Below are 13975 nucleotides of genomic sequence, written 5' to 3' on the forward strand. Positions count from 1 at the left end.
TTATTTTGTTCTACTAATTTATTGGCTCGTTGCCACGTTGAGACATCGAATATTGGTGATTAGAGATATATCATGACTATGATATTGCGGTACTTTACTTGATTTGACATTGAGATGGGAATTGTGATTCCATTGTGGCTTATTGTGTAGCCTTATTATTGATATTACTTGTGTGCCTTGTGTGGTACCGTTTGGGTTCGAATTGGTTGTTGATATTACATGCATCGTATTCATACTCATTTCCATGATATATTGATATTGCAATTTTATGGTACTGAGGATGGAAAGTGAGAAGGAAATATCGATGCGTTGAAACACATTGTATATCGAGTCATCTTTGGGCTGTGTGTGGAGTGACTGATATGAGGCGTATAGGTAGGACTGGAGTCATCTCTGGGCTGTGTACGGAGTGACTGGAACATGGACTTCGCGGGTCCCTCATGGGTTGTGCTGCCGAGATGTGATTTTCCATCGATCGGAGTACATGTGTACAGTGCATATGCATTCCATTCATTATTTATACATTATTGCATTGCATTGTACCTCTTAGTTTTCTGTGATATGGTTGTGATATGATTATGATATACTAGTTCGGATTGGTCACACTGAGACTTGGCACAGTTGGGTTTAGATGCTATAACATAGGTGATGACTTGTACTGTGGTTATTGATTCGTGTTGACTTGTACCTTGTTGTTCTACATATTTATCTTGGTTTGTTGTTTTTATATGTGTTAGCTAGTCTTAGTCGGCCTATGATACCTACCAGTACTTATTGTTTGTACTGACCTACACTTGCTGCATTCTTTTATGACTGCAGAGTACAAGGTTAGATCTACTTCTACCCCTCGTGGCTGATTATCGAGGTTGCTGCTGAGTCTATTCAGGGTGAGCATGAGGACGTTCACTGCCCGAAGACTCTTCTTACTATTTGTGTCTTATTTCCGTTTCGAGACATCTTTTGAGATTCTATGTATTATTCAGACTTGTAGTATTTGATAGATGCTCTTGTATGACCAGATCAGATACTGGGGTTAGATTCTCATTACTTCCACATTTCTTTATATTATTATCGTGAGACTTACGTTATTCTATCTTCTTCCACTTTATTTATGTTTTATGATTATTGGGATAAGGGTTCGCCTACCGAGGTGGGAAAGGTAGGTGCCCGCACGATTTAGTAAAAATGGGCCGTGACAAATTGGTATCAGAGCCCTAGGTTACCCGATCTATAATACAAAAGCATGTCTAGTAGAGTCTCGTGGATCGGTACGATAAGCTCCATACTTATCTACTAGAGGCTATTGGACATTTAGGAAACTTCACATTCTTTCGTGCCACTTTATTCTAATTGGTATCTGGAACAATCAACTCTGACTCATATCTCTTCTCTCACATATGGTGAGGACTCGAACCATGATAGCTAGAGATCAGGTGTCGGACCCTGCAACTGTGGCTGGCACAGGGGATGAGTGACAGTTGGAGGACGCAGTCGAGCTAGAGGACGCGGTCGAGCTAGAGGCCGCGGGGCTGCACCAGCCAGTGGCAGGGCTCCTATAGTTGGGCTGCGGCATGTGAGATCTCCATCTCCAGAGCCTGAGGTTCAGCAGGTTCGAGACCAGGTCGTCTGGGATGATGTAGCTCCGGCGCAGGCACACCCCGAGATCATTTCAGATCAGGCGACCCAGGACACTATGGCTCGCATTCTACTTCATTTGGATGCCCAGCAAGCTACCGCATGTATTACTTCTCCGGGTGGAGGATCACAAAATAGAGTTGGGGCACAGACCCCGAACAGAGGCAGACTTGTGTAACGCATCCTACTGCGGTTGTGGCTCCACGGATGGAAGCAGTGCCGGTCCCAAGAGATGACCTTAGACCCATTGCAGGCCCTGTTATGACTTTGATCGATCAGGAGCTGGTAGGGAGGTTCAGAAAGATGGATATGCCGAGATTCGCTAGTACTTCAGGAGAGGACGCATATGAGTTTATATTGGACATGCACGAGTTATTTCATAGGATGGGGATTGTTGAGACCCACGGTGTTGATTATGTGTCATACCATTTCACGGAGACGCGAAGACCTAGTGGAGGTACTTCATTTCTTGCGGATCAAAGGGTTCTCCTCCACTTACTTGGACACAGTTTCATCGGGCCTTCCTTGAGAAGTATGTGCCCCGGGCCTTGACAGAGGCACGTAGAGATGAGTTCCTCCACTTGCAGCAGAGGGGATTATCTATTGATGCCTATGTGACTCGCTTGCATTTGGCCCGTTATTCAGCACCCCTGATTTCTACTGAGCCCGACAGGATTCGACGATTTGTTGGTGGGTTCGCTACTTCTCTTTAGATTCCATGCGTTCAGCTTGAGGCCATGGGTGCTTCCTTCCAGTCCATTGTTGAGCATGCTTCCTTAGTCAAGGCTACTAAGGCCTACGCATTTGGAAGGGGTTAGTGAGAAGAAGCAGCGACAGTTTGGGGGTTATACTGGTTCCAGCTCGAGGGGCATCGGACAACCTTCTAGGCAGTATAAGTCCTATTCTGGCCGCCCTGTACAATCAGCATTGCAGGCTTCTTCTAATGGGCCATCCAGGTAGAGAGCTTTTGATAGCTCATTTTCTCAACCAGCAGATAGAGTTGTTCCAGCTGGGTCTTCAGTTTCGGTTCATCAGGCTCCGCCTTCTAAGGTTTTTTTTACAAGTGGAGTGTTTGGTCATTTTGCTCGAGAAGTTCCATGACCCAGGCAAGGTTATCAGCCCAGAGGACTCCGGTATCTTCAGGTAGCCGAGGTGGTGCTTCTCCGAGAGGCGGTGCTCAGTCAGGCCACGGTGGTCTACAGATTTCTAGGGGTGGGTCCCAGGCCGGTAGAGGTGAGTCCCAGAGTTCGAGAGGTGGATCACAGTCTGGACAGTCTGGTCATGGTGGATCCTAGTGTTATTCGTTCCCAGGTAGACCCGAGGCGGAGACCTCGGATGCTGTCATTTAGGTACTATTTTAGTCCGTCATAGAGCAACATCTGTATTATTTGATCCTGGATCCACTTATTCATATGTGTATGCATATCATGCTGTTGGTTGGGACTTGACTTGTGATAGCATAGCGGTACCAATTCATCTGTCTACTCCAGTCGGAGAATCTGTTGTAGTTGATCGAGTCTATCAGTCGTGCTTGGTTACTTTCATGGGTTATGACACGTGGGAAGACTTGATGATACTTGATATGGTGGATTTCGAATTTATTTTGGGTATGACCTAGCTTTCTCCTTAACATGCGATTTTGGACTGCCATGCCAAAACATTCACTTTAGCCATGCCGGCATTCCTAGACTTGAGTGGAGGGGTACTCCTAGTCCCGCTCCGAAGAAGATTATTTCCCTTCTTCAAGCAAAGAAATTAGTCAACAAGGGATGTTTAGCTTATCTGGCTCATGTGCGTGACACTACCATTGCATCTTCACCTCTTGATTCCATTCCCATTGTGATCGAGTTCGCGGAGGTATTCCCCTCCGATCAGCCGGGTATGCCACCCGACCGCGATATTGACTTTTGTATTGACTTGGATTCGGGCACCCGCCCTATTTCTATTCCGCCATATCGGATGGCACCCGCCGAGTTGAGAGAGCTTAAGGAGCAGTTGCAGGATTTATTGAGCAAGGGGTTCATTACACCGAGTGTCTCCCCTTGGGGTGCTCCTGTATTGTTTGTGAAGAAGAAAGAATGATCTATGAGGATGTGCATCGATTATCGCCAGTTGAATAAGGTTACTATTCGTAATAAGTATCCTATGCCTCGTATTGATGATTTATTTGACCAGCTTCAGGGTGCTTTAGTGTTCTCAAAGATTGACTTGCGTTCAGGCTACCATCAGCTGGAGATCAGCGCCGAGGATATTCCGAAAACAGCTTTTCAGATGAGATATGGGCATTATGAGTTTCTGGTGATGTCATTTGGGCTTACCAATGCCCCAGCTGCATTCATAACTTTGATGAATGGCATTTTTAGGCCATTCCTTGACTCATTTGTGATTGTGTTTATTGATGATATCTTGGTGTATTCCAAGAGTAGAGATGAGCATGAGAGCCATCTTCGCACTGTGCTTGGATCGTTGAAGAAGAATAGTTTGTTTGCTAAGTTTTTGAAATGCGAGTTTTAGTTGGAGTATGTGGCATTCTTGGGCCACGTTGTGTTTAAGGACGGGATCATGGTTCATTCTAAGAAGATTGAGGCTGTGAAGGATTGGGCGAGGCCCACTACTGTGATCGAGCTTCGTAGTTTCGTGGGTTTGTCTAGTTACTATCACCGATTTGTGAAGGGTTTCACTACTATTGGTTCATCGTTGACCAGATTGACTCAGAAGGATGTTCCCTTCTAGTGGTCCGATGATTGTGAGCAGAGCTTTCAAAAGCTCAAGACGCTTATGAATTCAGCCCCGATTCTAGCATTACCCATGGAGGGTAAGGATTTTTCAGTCTATTGTGATGCATCTCATGTGGGTTTTGGTGCTATGTTGATGCAGGAGGGTAGCGCCATAGCCTATGCTTCCCGTCAGTTGAAGATCCATGAGAGGAATAACCCTACCCATGATTTGGAGTTTTTCACCGATCTCCTAGCTTATAATTGATGGGAGTTGATCACCTAGAACATTAATTTCATGTTAAGACCTATAGATTCCTTATTTCATCTTTCCAGTTCATAAATTCCATTTCATAGGTTGAGATTTGGGTCTTGAATAGAAGTAAATGTTGAATGATGTTACTTCTTGATTCTAATTTCAGAATTCGGATATGATTAGTCTTCCTTAATCTCGAGGCTCAAAGGAAAGGCAAGACTAAGTTTTGGCTATTGGAGATTTGTTGTTCGGCTTTCCAGGTAGGTTACCATTTACCTTATGGTGAGACTTCAATTAGCGAAGCGTATGTTTAGATGATATTGTCAGAGAATACATGTAAACCTTCGGGTATGAAGTTGGGTTGGATATTGCCTTAGGTTGGGCCTTGTTGAATGATTTGGGGCTAGCAACCCCGTTGCGTTGTTGACTTATCTTTTTCTACTTACTTATTGGCTCGTTGCCACGTTGAGACATCGGATATTGGTGATTAGTGATATGTCATGCCTATGGTACTGCTGTACTTTATATGATTTGATATTTAGATGAGAATTGTGATTCCATTGTGGCTTATTGTGTAGCCTTATTATTGATATTACTTGTGTGCCATGTGTGGTACTGTTTGGGATTGAATTGGTTGTTGATATTACATGCATCGTACTCATACTCATTTCCACGATACATTGATATTGCATTGTTATGGTACTGAGGATGGAAAGTGAGAAGGAAATACTGATGCGTTGAAACACATTGTATATCGAGTCATCTCTGGGCTGTGTACGGAATGACTGATATGAGGCGTATAGGTGGGAATGAAGTCATCTCTAGGCTGTGTGCGGAGTGACTGGTACATGGACTTTGTGGTTCCCCTACGGTTTTTGCTGCCGAGAAGTGATTTTCCATCGGTCGGAGTACATGTGTACGGTACATACGCATTGCATTCATCATTCATACATTATTGCATTGCATTGTACCTCTTAGTTTTCTGTGATATGGTTGTGATATGCAGGTTCGGATCGGTCACACTGAGACTTGGCACAGTTGGGTTTAGATGCTATAACAAAGGTAATGACTTGTACCATGGCTATGGATTCGTGTTGACTTGTACCTTGTTTTTTTACGTGTTTATCTTGCTTTGTTGTCTTTATATACGTTAGCTAGTCTTAGTCGGCCTATGATACCTACCAGTACTTGTTGTTTGTACTGACTTGCACTTATTGTATTCTATTATGAATGCAGAGTACCAGGTTGGATCTACTTTTACCCCTTGTGGCTGATTATCGAAGTTGCTGCCAATTCTATTCGGAGTGTACATGAGGACTTTCGCTGCCTAAAGACTCTTCTTACTATTTATGTCTTATTTCCATTTTGAGACATCTTTTGAGACCTTATGTATCATTCAATCGTGTAGTATTTGGTAGATGCTTTTGTATGACCAAACCAGATATTGGGGTTGGATTCTCATTACTTCTGTATTTCTTTATTTTATTATCGTGAGACTTACTTTATTCTATCTTTTTCGTTTTATTAATGTTTTATGATTGTTGGGATAAGGGTTCGCCTACCGAGGTGGGAAAGGTAGGTGCTCGCATGGCTTAGTGAAAATTGGTCGTGAGACTATTCAGGAAGTTCTAATGGTTTACACAGGTATTAGCGGCATATTGAAGAAGTTCAAATGGTTATAGGAAGTCTTTAGCGTCATCAGATGGTTTTCTACGGATTTGGCTCGGCAAAGCAATTAGTAGGTATGCATATAGTTTGGTGAATTGAAAATTTGGGAAGGATTCGATGATGGATTTGGACTAAGGGGTTCCAGCTTCTGGAGACTGAACTAACGAGATTGGAATTAGCGCATTAAGATCTTACTAAGATTGATTGTGATGGACATACTTGGAATTTAGAATCGTTGCACGTGTCAATGTGTTTATAAAGAGTCTTGGTGATGATTAAGGCTTGGAAGGTGTGAAGAAAGGATCAGTAAAATAAGAGTACTCCAGCGGTTCAGTTTTGGCAATGGATTGCGAGGGCAGTCAGAGGGTTGTAGTGTCTGTGGCGGTATTGTGGGATCACCCAATTCATTCAGTGGCATGGGTATAGTAATAATCATGTAATTCGAGTGGGGACAGTCAGTATATTCGAGGATCCACCGGGAAAGGAATTTCGGGTATGAAAGAATGGAAAACTTGGCCATTGGGATAAGTTAATGGTAGTTATGATTGGTATGGTGAATCAGTTGTACTATCGGGGTACTTCTTTCCTGTGGAGGTTCCTTGAGGTCATAATGGGGACTCCTTGGTTTCTCGTTGGATTTGGTACCCTTTGTTTTCATTCAAGAACGAACGATTATTTGATTGGTATCTGATGTAATGACACGTTTGGTCATTTTAGGTATTTTACCTCTTTTACCCTTGTTGACCCTTCCCCCAGCTTCGCTAGAGTAGTTTAACCTCGGGGTTGGGTGACACGATTCCCAAGGTCATCGGGCGAACATTGATCGGATTTGAGGAAATCAGAACCTTAAAGTGAAAAATGTTAGACCAATGGTTGAATTTTGAGTAAACGGATCTTTTTCGAAATTCTATCGATTTCATGATATTCGGAAGGTCATTTATGACTTGGTGGGGGTGTTTTGTTCGGTTCCCGAGACTTTCGGGAGCATTTTGTACTCTTAATTGGAAACTCGTTTTTGGCTGTTGGGGGTTGACTGAGTCAAGGTGACTTCCTTTGGGAATTTTGAATGCATGGTTGAGTTTGTAGCTTTTAACATATGTCTGGATATTTGGTTTGTATCTGGCAGGTCTCGGATGGATGTCAGGATTTAAGTTGAACTTGGTGAAGAACTAGATTTTTTGCTTGTTTTTATGTCTCGCTTCCGCGGGTGTGTGTTCCGCCTCTGTGGGTCTGCCTATGCAGGACTTGGCCCGCAGATGCGAGAGGGTGAGGTGTTAAGTGGTTCATGTGCGCGAGCTTTTCTACGCGGAAGCGAGTCCGCATCTGCGGACAAGGTGCTCGCAGATGCGGAAATTGCTGAATCAGTGACCTTTTATTTCCCCACTTCAAACCTTTTCTCCTATTCACAAAGTTAAGAACCTACAGCAGTATTTGGGGAGATTTTGAGGAGCTTGGGAGTGAATCTTCATGGGGACTTCGACCGTTCAAAAGCACTTCGGAAGGGTAAAGCTTTGGCGTGAAGGTCCGTGGCACCCGCTCGGCATTGAGGTAGGTCACGACGTACCTTTTTTAAAATTTTAATTATGATTCGCATGTATTAAGTAGTATTGACGAGGAACGCATGATAGGTCTTCGGACATGGTGTGGAGTTGTGATCCAATTAGGTTGGTATAATTTCTGATTATGTAGGCTTGTCGCCGTTATTTATGCATTGATTGACTTGTGGTGTATTTGATTACGTGATTTGGTGATGTGGGATATGATAGACTGATTTGTAGTAATTGGAACTTAATATTTGATAAGTTTCCATGATGGTTTGATGATTCATGCAAGAATTGATTTAGCTTGTGGTGCTTCGTGATCTCCAGGGTATATTCATTGGCATTGACTGCATTTGATTTCTCCTTCTTGCATTCATACATTCCAGAGCATATTCATTGACATTGACTGCATTTGATTTCACCTTCTTGCATTCATACATTCATGCATGATGGAAGTGTCATGGAAAACAGTTTGATGAAAGAATTGTGTAAACAGATGATGGGACAAGTTATGGAAATGTTTGAAAAGAAAGAAAGAGAGAGATGAAAGTTCTATTGCTATTGCTATCGATCCGAGGTATGTATGGACGTATAGTGGCAGGGTCACAGTCTAGCGGTAACGTCATGCGGTACAGTGACGGGTCACAGTCTTTCAGTAAAGTAAGGCGGTGCATGGACTTTGCGGGTCACCCATGGGTCCTGACTATTGAGACGTCGATATTTTCGTCCTTAGCATTATGTACAGTTTTGAGTTATTGTCCATTGCATTGCACGACATTCCATCTCATTACATTGCGTTCCTCATTATCACATCATACATTGATCCATTTGATTCGTCTGTTTGTACTCCTGTTGTGGCTTACTTGAGGATTTACTAAGGATTTGGCACACTTGTGGTATAGAAGCTTAACCTTAGGCTATGACTTGGTTTGAGATAGTTTGTAACTGTTGATGGTTATTGTTTGACTATCTGTTGACTTGTTGATTTTGTGTTTTCATATGCGTGAACTAATCTTAGCCGGCCTATGTGCTTACCAGTACTAGTGTTGTACCGATACTGCTCTTGATGTACTTTTTCTTGAGTGCAGAGTTTGTTACAGGATCCCCATCTTAGCCTTGTGGGTGACGCCGAGGCCTATTGCTAGGAGATTCCAGGGTGAGCTCTACTAGATTTGTAGCCCTGAATCTTTTCCCTTCCTTATCTGACTATTTGATTCCAAAGACATATTCTATTTATGTATTTTAAGACGTAGTAATCTTTAGACTTGATTTTAGTGATTAATGGCTCTTGTACTATGGCTCAGACTAGATCTTCGGGGTGTTTGTTATATCCCGCACTTTATTTCAGTATTTATATATATCGAGACCGCTTAGTAATCATTTTAAATTCCGCATGTTTTCGTTGAATAAATTAAGTAATAGAAGGGTTCGCCCACTAGGGGGATGGCGTGAGTGCCCTCACGATTCACGAATTGGGTCGTGACAAACACTTAACTCGAAATTTCATTTATCAAAACATTCCAACTTCGTAGAAAACACTTGAAGGACGATTTTTCTTTCCTCTCAACCTCGCAGGTAAGAGCATCTCTACGATTCCTAATATGATTCTTAAACAAAAACATATGATTAATAAGTAATCCTTCTCTAACGATTCAAAGCTAGGGTTTGGAATTTCTTCGTCAAAGAAGCAAGATAATTCATTGGATTAGAGTGTTTACAGGTATGTAAGGCTTCTATCCACGTGTGGGAACATCATTGTTCTTCCCATGCCATGTTTAATCCATGAAAACACGACTTCTCCTCAGAGTTAGAAAATTATGTCTCAGTTCATGATAAACCTTAGATACATGTCAATATTTATATGTTATTATGCTCAATCATGTTCCATTAATTGTGTTCATGAATATCATTTCAATTACCATGAATCTGTCTGTAATCCACAATTACTCATGTTTTGAATTCCATGGGTTCTCAATTGCAAGTCATGAACCAATATTAAGCTACTCCATGAGTCATGCATATTTTCAGGTTTCATACAAGTTATATTATATATCTATATACATGTTAGATTATTTTTACAAGTCATGTTTACGAACCATGTTTACAAGTTTTGCTACAAGCAATGTTCACAAGTTATGTTTTACAAACCATGGGCTCAGATGCCACCTATATACACGTTCATGTTTTTGGGAGTTGCACAGATTACTGAGAAGTCTCAGATAGCCTGAAACTACGTATGCCAGCACAGGATAAGGGTCACTCTGCCCAGTCAGGACGACACCTTCATGTTTTCCATCACGGGATATTTTATGGATCCATTCATATCATGTTCATGTCTTATACCCTAGAAAGGTACGAGATGGCTTAGCTGATCAGGCAAAGATCAGACGCCAGAAGCTCAAGTAGTGGTTACATGTCAGTTATACTAATGCTCTCCCATTTAAAATATTTTACTCATGTTACATATATATATTCATGTCAGATGTTACTTATGCTCATGTTTAGCTTACAGTTCAGCCTCAGTTCCTATTATTTCATGTGCCATGTTTATTCATTTAGTTACTTTACATACCAGTACAATTGAAATGTACTGACGTCCCTTTTGCCCAGGACCTGCATTTCATGAAGATGACATTGATTTACAGGACGACGGATCTGCTCGTTAGGGCTTCACACACATCAGCTATTGGTGAGCCCAAATTCATTCGGGTTGTTATCCTTATTTTACTTTCAGTCATGTCATGAATCAGAGGTATGCCGGGGGCCTTGTCCAGGTGAATAGCTTAGTATTCAGATTCATATCAGAGGTTTCATAGACTAGTTTAGCATGTCATGTCAGATACAGTGGTGGTTAGCCTTTTCGGCTACATATTCATAATGTTCCGCACTTATGTTTTAAAAGTATTTTCAGTATTATTATGATATCACATAATTTATTTAGAATTTTCATGTTTTAACTTATATTCTGTGTCAGCGAATGTCCCATGTTGATTCAGCAAGCCATGTGGTTTGCTCGGTCACATGCTGTCAGGCACCGAGTGTTACATCTCGAAACTTTGGGTTGCTAAACGGTGAATGGACTAACGTAAGTTAAGGTGTACATGATGTCCCTACAAGTAAGAAGGGATGGTTAATGATTCTAATTAAGATTCCAAAGAAGTTAGAGGCAAGGGAGAAAAGTCGTCAAATGGGGGGTTCGACGGTCGTTCTTTGTACCGTCGGACGGACTGACGATTCATCGATTGTGCCGTAGAATTAAGTTAGCGCGAAGACCATTCGACAGATCAGATCGATGCTCCCTCGATCAGTTCGACGGACCGTCCTTCTCACCGTAGAATGAAAGGAAACGAAAGGTTGCTCACTGGAAGTTTAACGACTTCGACGATCAGATCGACGCCCCGTCAATCAGATCGACGCTTCGTCGATCGCACCGTATATCTCGGTCGGGACTGATTTCAAGATTTTATATAAGGACCCTTCTCTCATTTTAATTCATTTTATTTCCACTTCTCCACACACCAAAAAGCCTCTAGAACTTTCTCCATTATTCATCCACAAGAAAATAAAGGAAAACCATGATCAACTACACCCAATCCATGAAATCAAGTGTATGAGACCTAGTAAAAGTTCATCTACACTAAGAAAACTCAAGGGAAGTGAGTTAGGATTTTGGTGCAAAAAGAGAAGTTCCACTCAAGTGTTGTTCATCCATCATCTAAGGTGAGTTTTATGATCATTCTTGATTGTTTAAGGTGTTTAAAGTTAAAAACCCATGGATTGTAGAAAGATATAGAAAAATGGGTCATAAATATGGGAATAGTGACATTGTTGGGTAAAGTTTTGGATTGGGTCATGATTATCAATATGTTGTGATTGTAAATATGTTATTAATGACATTTAGACCATGGAATAAGTATTATAAATGAGAAAACGCGATAGTGAGCTATAACCATAATTGTGAAGAAATTGAAGGAAAATGGTGAATTGTGAGAAATGTAGATAAATGATGATTGTTGTTTGCGATATTGTGAATATTGTTATGAACGTTTGGGAGTTGATATAGAATGTGGGAAACGTAGTAGAAACAAAGGAAATGCTGCCCAATTTTCCCTAGAAATAGTAAAACGTTCTTATAGCCGATTAACTAATGTTAATGTGAATCCTCTTGAAGGTAGAAACGCGAGCATCGAAGGAGAACGATCAAGCGATAGATTAGTTAAGCGTAAAAGGTATGTGAGGCTAGTCTTTTCTTTCTATGGCATGAATCCTATAGCATGACTTTTCTTTCCTCTTCATGATTCTCCTACATTCCGGAAAGCTATGAGTTTATGTTCATGAATAGCTATATGAGATAAGAGATACGTTATGAGCCTAATAATAATGATGATGAGCTTGAGTCTAAATATCCTAGAGTTATGATATGATGTTTCTATAAAGTTAATGATGTCGTTTGTTGTATACACTCACCTTATTTACTATTTCCTTCAAGGTGAGGCAGAACGTTTATAAATGTTCCATAATGGAATCGGGGGTTCACGACCTTAAGTTACCTCGATAAAGTATAGCTATCTGGAGTCTCTATGCATGCATTATGATGAGTACATGTTGATGATATTACACCGCGCCTATATGGTCGGGTAGACACCGCTAAGGCGGGCAGCTATATGTATACACCATATCCAGGTGACATGGGCAGACACCACTAGTGGGCGGCATGAGATGATACCCCGGACGCAGGAGGATTGGACGCAGGCTAATGATTATCACACCGATCCGGTATGGACGGGCAGCTTATACATTTATGCATATATGATATGACAATGATTATGAGTAAGACAGCATGTGTTATTTCTTTCATAAGTGGCAGTCAGATACAGTTGCTCCTTACTGATGCTTTCTTTATCTCATTAACGTATCTTCATTATTTATGCCTCTCATACTCAGTACAATGTTCGTACTAACGTCTGTTTTCTTTGGATGTTGTGTTCATGCCCACAGGTAGACAGGGAGGTGATCTTGATCCAGACTCGTAGGAGCCAGTAGCTGACTTGAGAGCACTCCATTGTTCTGGAGGTGCTACTTGGTTCATTCTTTTGTATATATATATATGTGTGTGTGTGTGTGTGTGTGTGTGTGTGTATTATGGGCACGACGAGGTCTTGTCTCATCCATATGTCTAGTACTCTAGTAGAGGCTCGTAGATATGCAGTGTGGGTTATATGGTCTCACGAGATTTCTACCGTATATACATATATATATTATTTTGATGACCAAAAGGTTTATGTATGTAAAAGTGTTTATGTTTCAAAGAAAGATGATTATCTTATGATTTGAATATGAATTTTATAAAATAAGGCTTAACGAGCATGATGAGTAGCAGAACGGGTGGTGCTTGGTGGTTAGTCCCGGGTACCCTTCACGGCCCCTAGGCGGGTCGTGACATCGAGTGTCGTGTTACGTCCGGGCCATAGTTCGGACTTGATAAAGCTTGGTATCAGAGCCTAGGTTCAAATGTCTTAGGGATTTTATGAAACCGTGTCCAGTGGAGTTTCCTTTATATGTGTGTACCGGCCACACATATAAATAGTTGACTACCAAGCCATTGTCTCACTTCTTTCATACTCTAGATCGTGCAAGTAGAGCTATGCCTTCAGGAACCTTTCTAACTCGTGCCATGAATCTTAAAGCAGTAAGCAAATTTCTCTTTCTATCAAATTTTGTACGTATCGAATGAGCAAGCAATGAGCAAGAAATTGTCCAAGTGAGGATGATTACCATTGGGGTAAAATTGTGAAGTGTCTGATAGTAACGGATGGGACTTATAATGAAAGTGGAATAAAGTGCATGTCACCCAAGAAGGGGCACTTGTATAATGGATGTGAAAGTCGAATAATAACAATGTACTTTAGGAAGGAAATGAGAAAATTGTAAGAAGAGAAAGATAGAGAAATTAGCAAAAGAGCTAAGTCTGCATGAAACCTTAACCATGCAGGATCTTCGGGAGGTAGAGGCAGACGGTTTTTCGATAGGAGGTCATCACGACTCACTCCATCTGCAGCCAGTGCACCAATCTCGAGGTCCTGATATGATTAGAAAGGTTAGTTCAGCCAGAAATAGAGTGTCAAAGCACCAGACTCTCAGTCACAGGCCAGTGTGGGCCA

Source organism: Lycium barbarum, chromosome 9, assembly GCF_019175385.1.
Source record: "Lycium barbarum isolate Lr01 chromosome 9, ASM1917538v2, whole genome shotgun sequence".
Classification (NCBI taxonomy): Eukaryota; Viridiplantae; Streptophyta; class Magnoliopsida; order Solanales; family Solanaceae; genus Lycium; species Lycium barbarum.